Genomic DNA, 18,092 nt, shown 5'->3' on the forward strand with positions numbered 1-18,092 from the left:
CTAATGTGTAAGGTCTCTGCTTCAATTCACAACCAAGTAAGGTTATGATGTTTTCTCTTGTTTTCAACCTACCATTTCTAATCACCATCGTTTTGCGGGGCATTAAACTTAAAATTTCCTGAAACTAGCACCAAGAATCGAACTCAGGACAATTGCAATGTCTATAACATAGTAATCAGCATATGCAAGATATCCATGTTCATCACTAAGATGAAACGAAATTGATCCCGAAGTTCATATCAATTTTAAGGAATAATCTTAAGTACGCCTCCAAATAATCATATAAAGTAATAAGGCTCCAAAATCAATCATTGATACTCATCAAAGGAAACGGACTAAGTCAATAACCGAACACATGGTTGTACTACTTTGTACGCATGAAAGGACCACCGAAATTCATTATTATACATATTGAGGTTCTATAAATGCTTAAATTGAAGGGGGTGGACCCATGTCAAATTTTAAAGGGATTCGTCAATATACCCATGTCTTATGAAATGAACCCCTGTATCTTTCCAAAGTAAACCGTTACACACAATTTGACAATTAAACACCGTACTTGTTCGAACAAACAATGCCAACGATACTGTGACAACGAATACGTAAGCATAAGTAACACGATATAGTTGACGTTTCTTTTTCAACATATGATTATAAGTCAATACACGAAGAAACTTTTTAAATATTTCTAACAGTTTTATTTAATCCACAACCCAATACGATATAAATTACCAGGTCCAGGATCGCCCCTCCTCCTCTTTTATGCGTTTCAAATAAATGTATGCTTTCCCGGACACACATTTTGACAATTGAATATCGTGGTTCGAGTCCCATAATTTCCATGAATAAAACTAAACCTTAACCAAAAATCAAGTATTTCTCCCAAAGTTTTCGAGTTAATTTAACGTCCCGTTCAACAGCGAAAATAAAACCTACAAATTAACGTGTAATCCGAACCGCATGAATTCTTTCCGGGAATCGAACCCTGGTCTCCCACGTTAAAGGCACATACGCTAACCGGTTAGCCACGAAGAAACTCCAAAGTTTTCGAGTTTCATATTAATACCAATACTAATTTATACTATTACTAGGTCTACTAATTCATAATGTAATAGGTCATCAAGAAAGAGATCAAACCTTATTTTGGTAATTTTATACTCATAAAAGTGAACGAAACAAACCATCATAACCTCCAAGCTAAAAATCCCAGTTCAGTGACGTCACAGGAACACATTAGCTGGAACCAAATACCTATAATTCATTCGCCCCAGTAAGGGAGTTGGTTGCTAAGTGGTAGAGCGTTCACCTCTGCTGTGTTTGGTCCCTGGTTCAATCCCCGCAAAAGTAGTTTTGTGGTGGGCAACATTATGATCGGGATAATCCAATTTTCTCCCACACTTTCATTCATGTCTCATCGTCACCGTCTCCTTTAGCCTAATCGTGGGACGTAAAACTTAAGATTTCATTTGCACCCGTGTTAGTCCATGGGATAACAATCTCGAAATTTTATGCCATAAAAGGGAAGGAAAAAAAAGCATTCGTAAACCTGTACTATTTCATAACGTAATGAATGATCAAGAACATATTTTTAGTTATTTTAAAGAATCATCATGACCTCTGATCCAAAACTCCCACATCATAGCAGGTCCAAGTTACCTTTGACTTATTCGTACCAGCGTGCACGACCCCTGAATAAGCATAAGCTAAATTTCAATATTTGACGCAATCCCGGGCCAAAGCATTCCTAATTCATTCACTATGTTCCATGGTACCCCCAATAGGGTGGGGCCAATTCTACTAAAATACACATTGATAGTTAAGTAATTTGTGAAACGTGTTATTTGAAAGAATAATATACTAAATGCGCTTTCCCCTAGCACATAGAATTCTAAATCATGCATTTCGAGTTCAGGAGCATGAATGGCAAGGAGTGTTATTTGATTTGCTTTTTAGTAACACATTGCATTGCAAGTAAAGGTAGGCAACATTAGTGGTAAGTAAAACAACAACAACAACAACAATAATAATAATAATAATATTTAAAAAATAACAATAATAATAGGTGTATTTTATGGCAAGGCAATATCTTCCTCAATTCTTCTTCAAACGTAATGATTGTAACGCCATTTCTCCCTTACAAACAAAATATTAGCAATTTATATCGAGAGAACGGGAAATTGTAGAATTATGGGAGCAACGTTTTACAGTATGCACCCATAGTACTAGAAAAATAAGCGACTTCAATGCAAAATGAACGAAGTGTCATTGTCATGGGGAGTCATGGGGCAATGGCAGAGCCCTCTTTAGGCAAAATGTCGATAACTTATATCGAGAGAACAGGAGGTGATAGTAAGTTGGGACCAACGTTGGACACCGTTGCCCCATAAGGCGCATCGAAAAAATTAGGAGGGGTGTGCCAACCAGCCTTATTTACGAGGGCAAGTCAAGAAAGACTTGGACTGATTTTTTTCTAGGCAATTTATTATTACTCAGCAACAGGCACATGATCCTTTTCAAAGTAGTCCCCGCCCATTTGAATGCACTTTTTCATTCGAGTCTTCCACTCCTCAAACACGTGTCGCAGGCCATTCTTTGAGAGGTCCTTTAAAACCGCCCCCGATGCCTTCAGAACCTCGGAATTATCGGAGAAGCGGCGTCCACGCAGTCTGGATTTTAGGGCAGGGAATAGAAAAAAGTCGCACGGTGCGAGATCTGGTCTATAGGCGTCTCCACCATCCTCAAACCTTTCCAACAGCTCCCTGCAAGTCTCCACTCGAACGGCCTTCTGCTCTGGTGTCAGGAGTCGCGGAATCCATCGAGCACACACTCGGCTCATGTGGAGGTGGTCACGCAAAATTGTGAAGGCACTGCCATGGATTCCGCGAATGTTGAGGGATATGCGTAGTGCGGCTGCCAGATCGTCGATACTGATGCGGCGATCTTCTCTAACAATGACTGCTGCCGTGTTAATGTTCACCTCAGTAACAGCTGACGCTGATACACCTGGTCCACCAGCTTTCGCGATTGTCATTTGGCCCTCTTTAAACTCTTTGAACCACCAGAACACGGTACTTCGTGGCAGAGCGTCATCTTTGTAGGCTGCTCTCAACATTCCTAGAGTTTCTGTTGCACTTTTCCCCAGTCGATAGCAGAACCGTATAGCTGCAAATTGTTCATCTCGTAATGACTCCATTTCTTCTACAGGCGACTTCTAGAGGCGGCGTAGAACATCACCTGCAATAAAAAGTCGTGGTTACCAAACATGCAATGATTCCTTAACAACATTTTATATATATGCACAGCAAGACCCACCCTACTTGTATGCTAAACTATGAAGCTCCAGCGTTAACAGAACTGCCGGGAAAAAATCAGTCCAAGTCTTTCTTGATTAGCCCTCGTATTTTCACATAAAAATATAAATTTAAATTGTCGAAATACACACACGAGTTAACTAGTAATATTTCATATTATTATTATTATTATTATTATTATTATTATTATTATTATTATTATTGACAGCGCCTTTTCATTACGTGTGTATGTTTGACATGAAGCCAAAGAGAAGATCCATCATTCGTAGAAAGAAAAAGAATAGCCAGTTACTTTAACTGTGAAGGACGGCGAAAAATACGAAAAGAGTGACTACCTGTAGCGAAAAGAAACAATACTATCTCACAAATGGATAACAAATCAACCCCGAGATAGATTCGAACTCGCATGGACGGCGCAAAAAGCCAGTGCCTTGTCCACTTTTTTTACCTGACTCACCTAACGTGTTTCCGTAACTTCCTTATTGCTAATTTTACTTGCTTCTTTTGTTTAACTAGCTTTTGTTAATAATTAGTAACGACAGGAACACGAACACAGAAACATCGAGAAAGTTAAAAATCATAAGTACTTTCCTGCCGGGAATTCAATCCGGGACACCATACACCGTAGGCTCACGTGCTAGCCACTAGACCAGCGTGGAGGCCACCAATCACTTCTGGAGTGGTTAGGAATTAAGACCACTGTACTGCCAGCTATCACTTCTTGGTTGTATACTATGATCACATGTTTCGTCTTTGCTGGAAGAGTTAAACCTACATTATATGTAATACATGAGGTATTATACCTACATGCTCTTCATATAATGTAATAAAGGGTCATGCTAGGAATAAGAAAAAGAACATTCCTTCGACAATACGGAAACTATTGGCATCACAAATATTTATCTACGAGGCATGCGCAGTAGTATATTTCAGAATAGTTACTGTTTAGTTCAGTAAACGAAGAAAGAGATATAAAAAAGCAAATATGTCGCGTGAACGACATCGAAAAGAGTTGACAGAGGTGGAAGCAGATGTGTCATAATATAATAACTTGGTTAAATTGATAATTGATTCTTTATCCTGTAATAGATCGTATCACAGCTTTACAGGAGAGCAGAGGAAGACTTACTAACGCTATATTATAGTAAGCTTTATCAACACGATCATATAGACACAAATGGATGTAGCTGTGAGTACGACAACTTGAATTTAACGAATGTCCTTTAGATATTCAGTGGTTTGCAGGGTTGTATAAGATACAAAAAGATAAGACACAATACAATTCTTCATACCTCAGGTTCTAGTGCTCATCCCTATTCGTATTTGTATTTTATGTTTCAATTCAAAAAATTCTACTCTTTTTTCTCCGTTTACCTGATGTTTCTGGATTTCTCTTTCGGTGTCGTCCTTTATTTACACCATGCACTATTTTTATTCCCATCTTGTGACCCGCTTCATTGTCTTATTCAGTTAAGGCTTTTCCCCTTACCTTGACTACACATGTGATTGATTTAATTCTCGGTTTCCGCGCAGGAGCGATGAAAATTATTATTATTATTATTATTATTATTATTATTATTATTATTATTATTATTATTATTATTATTATTATTATTATTATTATTGTTATTATTAAAGTCATCCTCCATTCATGTTTGAGTGGAAAATTATAGATAGTGGCAAATATTGTCCCGTTCCTCAGTACGATACATATAATTTCAAACAAGCAAATTTCCTAGGTATTTACAAGGGCATTAGAGAAATTGACTTAATAAATAATTGCAGTAATAGTGTCAATGAAACCAGTGACCATTTATATAATTTAATTTATTCTGTATTTAACGAGCATGTACCTAAGAAGTCAATTGGTTGTAAACAAAAATATAAGGATCCATGGATGACGCGAGAATTGAAAGCATTAATAAACAAAAAAAACTATATATTTTGTTAAAGCCAAAAGAACAAATGATGACGTATGGTATCAGAGATATTCAAACCTAAGGAAACTTGTGAAAAAGAAATACATTGAAGCAAGAAAATCTTATTATTGTGGTTTAGAAAATAGTATTTATAAGAACAGCTCATATTTTTGGAACGTTTTTAAAAAGTCTGATTGTAAACAAGTACCGAAGCAAATAAATTGTAATGGTATGCTAATTCAAGACACTGTCGAAATTGCTGAGGCATTTAAGATTGCATTTTATGAAGCTTTTAACTTAGAAGTAGGTCAAGAGGTATTGCCTGAGAATATCGTTAGTAATAGTGCTCTAATCGGAATTCCTACCGTTACTGATTTAGATGTAATGGATGCAATTAAACTAATTAAACCGAACACTACTCCAGGTCCATATAATATTCCTTATTATTTAATAAAAGCTTGTGCAACTGAACTTTCAACTAGTTTGGCAAATATATGTAACGTTTCATTACGTACAGGTGTATATCCTTCAATGTGGAAGCAAGTATATGTTGTTTCGGTGTATAAATCAGGTGATAGACAGATTGCAAGCACCTAAAGGCCAAGAACTCTTGTCAATGCATTCTCGAAGATATTTGAACTAATTGTCCATAAACACATATATTTTAATGTAAGACATATCTTAAATGAGTCCCAACATGGTTTTTATAAGGGCAAGTCAATTGTAACAAATGTAATTCATTTTACAGACTTTACCTATAACGCACTGAAAAATAAATTGCAAGTCGATGTAATATACATAGATATATCAAAAGCTTTTGACTCTGTCAGTCATAACTATCTCATTAGCAAGTTAACAAATATTGGTTTGTCACCTTTGTACATTCGCTGGTTTGAAAGCTATCTGTCAAACAGAACTTACAAAGTTAAAATCGGACCTATACATTCTAGTGTAGGCTATGTAAAAAACGGAATACCACAAGGGTCGCCCTTGGGCCCTCTCTTATTTTCTTTATTTTTAAATGACCTGAGAGAAAAAATAAAATACTCTAAAATTCTCCTATACGCTGACGATATGAAGTTGTTCAGATTAGTCAACAATGAGTTCGATAATTATTTACTGCAACAAGTGCAGTAAACACGTGGTGTAGAAATAATTTTCTAAAAATTAATGATAAGAAAACAAAATTTATGACATACGCCAATAAAACTCAATATTATGTCAGTAAATATGAGGTCAATGGTGTACAAATTGAGAAAGTAAGCATTATTAAAGACCTAGGTATTACATTTGACAGTCAGTTAAAGTTTTCTAGTCATATAAATTGTACTGTACAAGGTACCAGAAGGATAATAGGTTTTATTTTTAAACAGTGGCCTGTATTTCAAAGAGATAAAACGTATGTATTTCTATATAAATTACTTGTAAGACCAAAATTAGAATTTGGTTCGGTAATTTGGAACAGCATTTCTAAAACTTTGACAAACATGATTGAATCTGTGCAAAAATGTTTTATTCGACTTCTATGTTTTAAAATGAAAATGAGCTATTACTCACATAGTTATGAATATTGGACTGATTGTTGGGGTTTAGAAAGCCTTATGAATAGACGAAAAAATTTCGACAGAGTATGCATGCAAAAAATACTAGATAACATTTATATCAGTGAATATTGTTTACAAAACATAGGTTTTAAAGTGCCAAATCATAGCATAAGAAATACCATGGTTTCAGTTCCTCTGAATTGGAAATGTGAAATTTTAAAAAGATTGACATATTCTTTAAGCTGATTTTAGACTTATTGTATCAAACAATGTGAAAGTTTTATGTGATCTGACTGGCAGTTTTTAATCAATGACGTTTAGAAACATTAACCAAATGTAATTTTATGACTGATGTTCTTAGCTTTTTGTTGTTTTAGATGGATGGAAAACTTGATAAGTTTTACTGCGTTGACAAGGAATTATTTCTGCTTAGCTAACTTTTAGCTACATTGTGTTTTATATTAATACCCCTCTTTTTATTGTTATCTTTCTTATTATTTATTTTTAGTAGTATTATTATGGCATCGCATACTCTGATACCAAGTGCTGTATTTTTGTCAAAAGCAGTTCGCGGCACTAAAATAAAGATTATTATTATTATTTTTATTATTATACTATTGAACTTGCACGGTAATATTACTGTATAATACGATATAATTTCTGTAATTTTACTCTATTGTATGATACTTAATTTTTTAATGGGCACTAAATTGTCTATAGATCATCGAATAAATTAATTTCGGCATGCAGTTTGGTGGAAATATCATTACAGGAACATTATGGGTTCGTTCCAAACATAAAATACAAATACGAATAGGGATGAGCACGAGTCGAGTCGAGTCAAAGGTAATTCTGTTGAGTTGATTTCCGAGCCAAGTCGCTGTTTTCGAGGTCAAGTTTCGAGTTGAGTCGAGTTTGATACTGGCTCGCTCGCTCGTTCAGCTCATTTTAACTCGTTTTGAAATAATGGAATGATTATACGGGAAAGCGAAGGCCATGAGAAATGTAAACAGTAATGTGGGATACTTTTAGTGTTTCTCACGACAGGGATCATCTCGTCTCGTAATTTTAGTGCATCTCGTGGGGCAATTTTAGCGTATCTCGTCACGCCTAAATAACGAGAAGACAAGAGTCTTTTTCATTATTATTACGAGATAGCCTCAAATGTCGTAATCACCAATATAAGTATATACTGTAGTTCTTAAAATCAAGGCTGAGACCTGCACGGTCGAATTCTTGAGCCCAAGAACAAGGCCAACCCGGGTAGTAATATCAACCGGCTCGGCTCGTATCAACTGAGCCAACAGCTCTAGTCAGCTCGGTTGGGATGAGCCGTTGGCTCGGCCCAATTGAGCTGATGAACTGAACGGGCTCAGAACGAGCCATCGACTCAGCTCAATTGAGCCGATGCCTCGAGCTTTCTCGGTTGGGATGGGTCACCTACTCGACTCAGTGAACCGGTTCGAGCCAGCTAAGTTGAAACTAATCCAGCGGCACGATTCGACTCAGCTCAACTAAGCCGATGGCTCAAATCAGCTCGGTTGGGTGAGCTGTTGGCTCGGCTCACTTCTCGGTTCGGTTCGGTACTGAATAAGCTGTAAGCCGAGCCGCTCGAGCCGTTGGAAAGCCTAAACCCGTTCCCAGCTCTTTTGAACATTTTTGGCTGAAGCCTATGACTTTTAACAATTTTGGCTCGAGCCCGAATACTTGCCCCTTCGGAACTCAAACCCATAATGTAACCGATGTTCTTCCTTCCTGAAGACTTCTCGACGACCGAGATCGACTGTCAATTAGCTTTTACTATTCAGATACAAACCAATTATCTTTTAAAGATTATACACGGTGTTATATAATAATAATAATAATAATAATAATAATAATAATAATAATAATAATAATAATAATAATAATAATAATAATAGTAATGGCATTAAAACTTTTAAATTAGCCCTGAAATTTTGGCAAAACTTACTTAAAAGTAGAGATTTCGGGGAAAGGTTACCGTACCTTCAAGACGCACGTTTGCAAGTACTAACATTTCAAACTAAAGCGTTCCATTGAAGTTTCATGTAGAAAGTATTCTACTGTATGTTTTAAGGAAAATAACTGTAATAAATATAACTAAATATAACGCAACAGTAAGGCATATAATAAACTAATTTTTAGGATATGCAGAGGTAAATATAAAATCTTTGCTACAATAATATCTACACAGAGCATAATTCAATGAGCTCTGAAATACAATGTAACGAAATAGTTTATGAGATACAGTATACAGAGGAATTGTTACTTAAAGAATGGATACACACTATTTCGAGAATCGAGACAAGGCGGGAAATGTTTACAATTCTTTTCGTCTGGTCTCGATCCTCATCTCCAAAGAGAGACGAAAATTTTTGAGTTAGTCTTGTCCCGTCTCGAATGTAAAATATTAATTCTCATGTTATTTTGTTTGTTTTAGAAACGAAATGAGAAATTCCTCTTTTCGTGAGCAACATTAAACCAAACCGAAATATTATTTTTAAATGTTACGTTTCTGCTTGTAATGGTATGACATGAGCGATAATTAGCTCCTAGCTTTTAATCTTCTACCAGATAATAATTATTATTATTAGTTTATTATTATTACTATTATTATTCCTGAAGATTTGATATTTCAAATATTGAAATATCCGGGTATTCAAATATCTGAATATAAGAAAACTATGTCATCGCCGATCAATCGCCATCAAAAATCCTAAAGTAAAAAAATGCACGTGCATTCGCACAAGCACCTTGACCATAACCGCGATAGCTATGCGATAAACGATTCGTATTTAGTCTGGTTATTTAAGTTTCTTTGTCTCCGCTTGCAATCTTGTATGTTATATTTCTTCGATTCAAAATGTCTTACCTATTTGTTTTATGATGTCGGCAAAGTTTACATTAATAACATGAGTTGTTCTTAAACCGTTTGTTCACAAGTTTGTTTTTTCTCCACACGAAACTACAATATGACAGATTGAATTCTCATACTTTCCATTTCTTTCAAAGCAGTTGCTATTACCTGGTCAAAGACATTTCCACCATCTTTCATATTAACCAAAATAAAATCATTTTTCGGAAGCGGAATTTTCACTTTCCGGATTTTGGAAACAATCCGGATTTTTTCTAATTCCGGAATGTTAACGAAATCAGAAATTTCTCAATTCAGGATTTTTTCCGAATTCCGGAATTATTCCAAAATACCTTATCTTTCCTTACCTTCGATTGTTTTCTACGACAGAAGGAAGAACAAATGCTTGTGATCGAACCTGCAAACTGTGGTGTACTTCAGGTGATAGCACCGTCTGTGAAAACAAAATATCTTCTAAACGATAACAATACAACATGTTAAGCATTCTAGACAAAATCTCGGAATTAATCCTGCAAAACATCGGAAGCAGCGACTAAAACAAACGTCCTGATAAATTGTTTTTATTTGTTCTTTTTCAATGTTCGGGTAACGCACATTACGGCTAATGATAAGAAACGGATATTTTACTGTTGTTCTCTGGCAGTGGTCAAATTAACATTGGATGGCGAAAAAATCCCCCTATCGTAAAAAGTGTCCTCGGCTCGTATCATCAAATGAAAGCACCCATATCCCCCGGTTTTTCCCCTTAGTTTTACTTGCTTTCAATGACAAAACTACATGAAAGAAAACAATGATAGTGTGATGTTTGTACAACATTGTAGTACGTTTCATGATTATTCCCTTTATTAAACGCGTCTATACGTACAAAGAACAGGACAGTGTACTATCATGTATTTACCATTTGTACTAAATTATTCACATTTTCCTTTCATATTTTCCCCACTCTTATTTAGTGCGCGTTATGCAACCACACATGGCACGTATAAAACTGTTCGCCATTTTGTGCTTGTGCGAGATATCGACTTAGTAGAGACGCATTATTGCTAGCAGTTGGGACAGCTATTCATCCGTATCCTTTTCGGCCCATCTTTCTTGACAGATTATCCGGGAATCCCTACGCTCCTTTGGGGAATCCCTTGTGCACGAATTGCACGATCTCGACCTAAGCATTTTTGAATACAGCAGGTTCGGTGTCTTTGACGTGACCATTCCGCGTTAGCTCTATCATTCACCATAGTCGAGCTATAGAGCTTTGAATGTCAGTTTCCCACGCTTTCGGCACCTTGTAGCTCCGAAATTATGTACGTTGGACAAAAGTTTATTTGAACTTTTTTTCTTGTTACCGTGTCAGGAATAATCCCTTAAATTTTGTAACATAGTCACGCGGTCACCCTGTATATATATAGATAGTTAGATTAATAGACACACAGAGAGAGAAAGAAAAAATGTTTTGCTCTCTTCTCGCCCCTGTGGTGCGTCAGAGCTAAACCGGGCCTCTGCAAAACGTATTGACAAGCCTAACCTAAACACAAGTCTCTTACTTGCTAACGTAGAAACGTGGTCGGGAGGTGTAAGGCATGTAGAAATTGTATTTTTAATAACCATTAGTATGGATTCGAACCCCTCCACTTCCATGTTTTTCATTTTACTTTTTGCAGCTACGTGGGAACGTTCAATTGTTATTCTTTACTAATTGCAAATGGCGTTTACATTCAAAATAAGAGGAATTTTGGCGGTATTTGTTCGGATATTAGCTTCGGATTCGAAGAATAAAAACAATACGCAAAGACAAAAAGTATTTTAGTACTAAACATTACCAATAATAAATGCTACGAAAGACTAAATAGACCTCTTTTACCATCTCTCATGAGCTGTATGTATTATTAACAACTTTTTTTAAATGTCCTCGCCGGGTATTCGAACTGGTGACCTTTACATTTGTAATCGAGCACCTTAAACACTATACCAACATCATGGCATAGTGAACTTTCAGTTGTCAGCGTATTTGTTGTATGTGTGTTTTTTTTCCTACTTCGACAATTTTTACTCCTTTTGCTTCGTTGAACAGCTGTTTCTGGCTTTCTCTTTCAGTATCGTTCTTTATTTACACTATGCACTATTCGTATTCACAGCTTGTTCCGCTCTGCAATATCTTATTCAGATTAGACTTTTCTTTTTCCCCTCAGTAAATATTTGATTGATTTAATTCTCATAGTCTCCACGGATGGAACGTAGGAATGCCAGGGTCGAAAAATAGTTGTACATTTACTTTTCTTAAAGATAATACAACAGTGCAAATTTTGATGTATATTTCACCAGAAAATGAAAATTAAGATCAAGTGTGTTCATTAAGTATGCATAACCATGAAGAAGGTTTCAAATTTAAAATCAAATTTTCAAAGCTCTGAAAAAGAGCCTCTTCAGGGACTGCAATACAACTGGACAAAATTAATCTCGAAAAGACTAGTACATTTCTACCAAAGCAACGTCTGGACGCAGTCCACTTAGCTACCAAAATAATATTTTCTTCAATATTTGCAAAAAGAATAGAAATTCTCTGCATAGAAAATGGGCATCGTTAGAAAATCAACAGATATAATGAAAAATGAATTTGATAATAAGTGTGAAAAAAAAAGTATTATATTTTATCCGACTTGGAATATGCATAGAAATAAATGAACTAAACAAAGAACTGTAAAACTATTCCTACAAAGTAAATTTTACAAAAAAATAGCGAAAGTGGCGAAGTCAGACACTTAAGAGTTTATTAAAAAAGTCTGTTTGGAAAATGCAATTAGATTAGGGCTACTGGAGATACCATTTAAGAAAGAAACACAACGGAGATTACTTCTAATGTTGCGGGGAAACTTGGCTATATATGTAGATGAAAGTTTAATCCTCTTGGATGTGATAAAATACAATGAAATACATGATTTACCATACTTACACCATTGCGTGTGTCGACCCTGGACACGCCGCTAAATGTCACTTTGCTCCTTCAAGCGTAGTGTCAGGAATATAATTAAAAGATTTACGTAACTCGGTGATGCGTTGTAGTAGAGGTTCCAGAGTTCATCCTCGTGGAAACATTTTGGCCGTGGAAACGTTTCTATATGTTGCTATATGATCATGCTCTTGGACGCCTACCAGATGTAGAAACAAGACGAAACATGCATTTTCCGTGTTCTTGTCGTGTATTAGCTAGTTATTTGAACCCCCAAAAACCACCCCCTCCTGCGAAGAGCGTAAGCGGAACGTATTTGCTTGTGTAGATTATTCTGTTAGCAGCTGTTGTAAAGGAAGAAACGTCATATTTAAAGATGTCATCGTCGATGAGTTTATTAGATAACTTTAATACGCCATCAAAATGCGAGCCCTTTTCAAAAGTTCGAGATTTGAAGATTGGAGTACCATTTCGTATTGTAAACTGTGAGATAATTACAACGGTATATGGTAGGAAGGCATGTGTGACATTTGAAGGAGGCGATAAAAGCGATTTTACCAGGATGTTGTACTGAAAAATTGGAAGCAGACAATGGTGCATTATTAATGTATTTACAAAGTGGAAATTTCTGTTTAATATATAAAGGAATGAAGATTAATGTATCTGGGCGTAACATGCACGATCTTGAATTTACTGAACATGTGTACTCATCGTAAGTGTATGGTGGCATGTGCAAACAAGATGAAACATGAATTTTCCTCTTCGGCCCTCATCTTCATGCATTCGCAGTCATCTGTATGCATAGTGTCGTTATTCCGTGTTGACCTGCTATGGGAGTAACATGTTTTTGAGTGCTTGTGCATCAAGTATGGATAACAAGAAAGAGTACATGCTAAATGTGGGATATGGACTTAATTCAATGAAAAGCAAATTAATTTTTTATTGGACTGAATAGTAATACATTTGAGCCAGTGATTCGTGTTGGCAAAAGAGTTGTGTTTGGAGTGGAGTTAAATTTGGCAGAGTGGGAGATACTTTTACATTTGACCCCGTTTGTTACGGACTATTTAAATTATCAAGTGGAAATTAAATTTATAAAATATCTTCGTCGTGAAAACGAATTAGTAGTGAGAAAACTAATGGGTGAAAAATTAGTGATGTTAGAGAAGAAAGGAGTACTTAGTTCTCCTCGAAACACTGTTTAATTAATTCAAGTGATTGGCTTTATTTCTTGCATACCTGAACAGTCACAAAAAAACATGCAAAATTGAAATAAATAAGAAATAAACGAAAATGATAAAGAGAACAAGAGCAGGACAGAAAGAGACAAATTTTTGGCTTAAGTAAGATAAAATTGAAGACCCTATGAATTTCCCATTTTTAAGTAGTCTATTATTCTTGGACGGAAGAAGTGAAAGATCAAAAATAATGTAGGCTAAACATGTAGGTAATACAAAAAGATGACTGCTAAAATCAAGAAATTTGTCGTCAGGTGTTCGAAAACGATTTATTAAGACGATGGTATGGAGCGCGGAAACGGACCAGGGACGCCGAAAGTGAGAAAAGCTGACATACAAAAGCTGTAGCATTTTAAAGTGACTATTAGCGCTGAATGTTGCGCATCTCATGGTCCGAAAGGAAAAGGTATGAATAAGTACTAAAGGACGCTAACTAAGAACGACCGCTGATGTAGATGATATAGAAAGGAAGAGACAGCAATTTTTGGAATCTGATTCGGCACTATGACTGGATCACCGTGTGGATGGAGGGAAAAACAGAAGGAAAGCCAGAACGATCAACACCAGTGATAGAATATATCTAGATGGAATACGAAAAGAAACCGTATCAAAGCATAAAAGAGTTCCTCCAAGAAAGAGAAAACTTTTAAAAATTTTTATTTTCCCACAGTATTATTGTTGAGGTGAGGAAGGAAAAGATATTACTTTAATGTCATAAAAGATGAAATACTTGACATTCTCCAGATATTGCTAAGCCTGGACTAGGATCACAAAACTGTGACAACAAATGAATGAAACTCAAAGCACTTTATTTCGGGACACATTTTCCACTTTGGAAGTGGCGTAAGAGGAAAGAAATCAGGTGTAAACTTAACGTATGTATTATTGTGTGTATTAGTTAAAAATTGAATCGTATAGAAATAGTTTATTCAAAGTACATGAACCAATGTGTTATCTTTCAATACTGTTAACGTTCTACTATTGAACTAAGGAGCATTTTCATCCTTATGCTTTTGGCTGAAATATATCCACATGGAATAGTGGACATGTTTCATTGTGAAGTTTATATATGCTAATTACTTTTTAACCTACACGCATATTATTAAAGGTGCTCATATTTACTGTTCATATATTATATGTAGTTTGCTTCAACAATATTGTATTACTATTTTTCGTATTTACATAGTACATGTCGGTTTAACTTTTTTGTGTTTTTATAAGGACATAGAAAATCAATACGCACCTGGATAGAACATGAAGCTTTTCTATATTTTTTTCATTTTTGTGGCGAAAGAATGGAATATTCAATTACCACATTATAAGACCACTGCGTGCCAGCTTTGAGGCTTATTTGCACGGCATAGCTAATTTTTAACACTAATGTAATATAGCGGTTTTTGGAGGGGCTGAGTCGATATGACATACAAGTGTAATGCAAAAGTTTGTTATTTTACTGTACCCATATTACGATTATAAACATTAAGTGACACACATGGATTGTAAATATCTTCTAAGATTCCGAAACATGTTTTAGCATTCGCGCTTGGAACCTGATTTTATCTTAAAGCTTAAAATATGTTGACTATTAGCTCAAAACTAAATTTATTTTGCTCAGGAAGGAAATATTCAAATAGTAATTTGGAACTTGAAATATTGATTTCATTGTCAGCACTACTGCACCAACAAATCAGAGAATGGCCAGAAATTTACACACTTTGACCCTGCTTCTTCGTATGATTCACATCAAGAAATATACAATTATGAGTGATTGTGATAGTATCATTGTTTGGCATTTATATGTCAACAGTGACCTTTATTACAGGAGCCTAGTATGTTTAATTCATAATGTTAAGATTTTATTGTTTGGAAAATGCTACTAACATGTTCTGTTTTGAAGATATAATGGTAGTTTATTAGATTCTACTTTAATATTACTATATGTCCAAAATAAATTAACTCACTTCACGAAAGTTAATAATACAATTAAATGGATGTAATCAACATTAAAAGAAAACAAAGCTCATCTTGTTATCGTACTTATTTTGTTATCAATATATTCAAATATTATATATTTGATAAGTTCCACGTAAAAAACAGCTCTACTAAGTGTACAATTTTCACAATTTCAGGTCGTCGCCATAAAGGAAAGTCAGGTAAGAATTGTTTAAGTACACTTTCTCTTGCATGGATATGATAACTACACCATAGGAATATAGACGACAACAAACGCGATATTCCGTTCGACTGATAACTATGTAGTTTCAGATAATATAGATATCTAACGAAAAAAAGAAAAAAAAGCCCTTCATACTTCTCAAGTTCGAATGATTACGCAATTTGTTATTCTAGATTAAAATGCAAGGTTCATTCTTTTAATATATTGTTTTGATACATGTAATTCTTCTTTTATTATTTATTACGCCTTATCATTCGGATATGGTTATATCTTTAACTTCGTAAAGTAAATCTAAAGGATTATCATATTTCATTAAATATATATAAGTAAAAACATTCGGTATTGTATATATAATGTTTATATACAGTAAGACAAATAGTTCTTCAAAAATTATAAAAGCAGTAAAAATTAAATCTAAGACATATTTTTACATAATAGCGCAGCGATTCCTCTAATCTCGCAAGGCATCTCAAAGTTGTCACAAATTATCGATATTGTCTTGCAAACTAAAAATTTAAACACACATTAATCAAGATACGATCACACAAAGTGAGTATTACTTCACTTCCGAAAATGACAGAGATAAAAATGATTAAAATTTTGAACTGTATTTCAATGAACTACAATGATTAAATTTTCTAATTTGAAATGCTAATGAAAGCTAAAAGTGTTTAAACTGATAATTTTTTCTTTAAATTTAGTAACTCAAGAATTTTTTTTGAGCTAAGCATATTGTTCGCCCCGATATTAATACTACTAACAACAAAATCAATAATAAGAAAAGTGAACAATAATTTCAATTACAATATATTACAATAACAGTATACAGAGAGAGAGAGAGAGAGAGAGATGTTGTTCTACATATTTATATGAGATTATTTTGCACTCAGAGCTGTTTGTATAATTAAAGACAGGAGAGCTTATAAAGTACATTCACTAAATAATTTTGGTTATCCCACTTTCTTTCATACGAACTTTTCTTTCGCTTAGATACTTTTAGTAATTTATACATTGCCTGTCCCTTGGAAAATCTCTTAAACTTTTGAACAATATAATATGTAGATTTTCTATTATTCTTTATAAATATAAATCTGATTCTATTTTGAAATAAAGAACCATATTAGATATCTATAAAACTTCTAGGTCTTCTTTGTTTTACGTGTTTCATGTTAGGTGTTACGATCTACCAGTATAACACAGCCTATTGGATTTCACTTTGGAATATGTAGTTATGAGTCACATATATAGCTTTTATATAATTGACTCGTATATCTTGCATTATAAATTAATGTTTTCCTAGCTATAAAATAGATTATTTAACTCTGATTGAGTAAAACTGAATCGCACTATAAGCTGAATTTTAATTAGTAGAAGTATTTTAATAGAAGTTTGAGATTGTAAGGCAAAGGAATTAGATAAGTTTTGAATTCAAGCAGTTGCTCGATTTTGAGGAATGGGTAGATCGTCCAACTTTTAAGGAGAAACTCATCAAATGTGCACTTTTTCAAAAGAAAAAAAAACAGGAGAAAATTTGTAAACAGGTAGAAGAAAACGCATGAGTTGTGTTTGTGCATTTTAACTATCATTCGGGTATTCATTGTAGGTATTATATGGGCATTTAAACACTACTTAAATGAACAAATTGCTAGAAACATCGCTTATGTTGAATTCAACTATGGAAAATATGCCATTGATATAGAGTAGCATATTGACACGAGGTAATCTAATTGTTGTAAAAGATTCTAGGAATATTCTTCTTTTGTTGCAATAGACTGTATAACAAATCTCAAAATCAAATCATATTTTACACTTGGCACAATGAATATACAGGATGGATCCCATAGCATTGGAGCTATGGAGATTCGAAGCTTATTTTATTTATTTATTTATTATTTTTTTTGGCATCCTATAACTCCGAAAGGAAGCATATGTGCACTCAGCCTTTTGCCTTCCTTGATGTCAGAAATAATCTCCGAAACCTCTTCAGTGTTGTTTTGAAACACCCGGCACATATATGAGTTTTGCTGTTCTAACGTCGGGCTCCTTGCTTGGATGTATAAACAT

The 18,092-nt window shown here is 34.7% G+C and overlaps 1 long non-coding RNA gene across 9 annotated transcripts in view; it reads left to right on the forward strand.

Annotated features, from left to right (window-relative positions):
• LOC145683311 (uncharacterized) overlaps nt 1–18,092 on the forward strand; it is a 621,166-nt gene that overhangs the window by 495,921 nt on the left and 107,153 nt on the right. For all 9 annotated transcript variants that reach the window (XR_014131013.1, XR_014131019.1, XR_014131017.1 and 6 more), the window contains one exon: nt 15,982–16,005. This is a non-coding gene — a long non-coding RNA (uncharacterized LOC145683311). The remainder of the gene's footprint in view (nt 1–15,981; nt 16,006–18,092) is intronic.

Source organism: Thermobia domestica, chromosome 4, assembly GCF_964235325.1.
Source record: "Thermobia domestica chromosome 4, izTheDome1.hap1.1, whole genome shotgun sequence".
In the NCBI taxonomy this organism is placed as follows: domain Eukaryota; kingdom Metazoa; phylum Arthropoda; class Insecta; order Zygentoma; family Lepismatidae; genus Thermobia; species Thermobia domestica.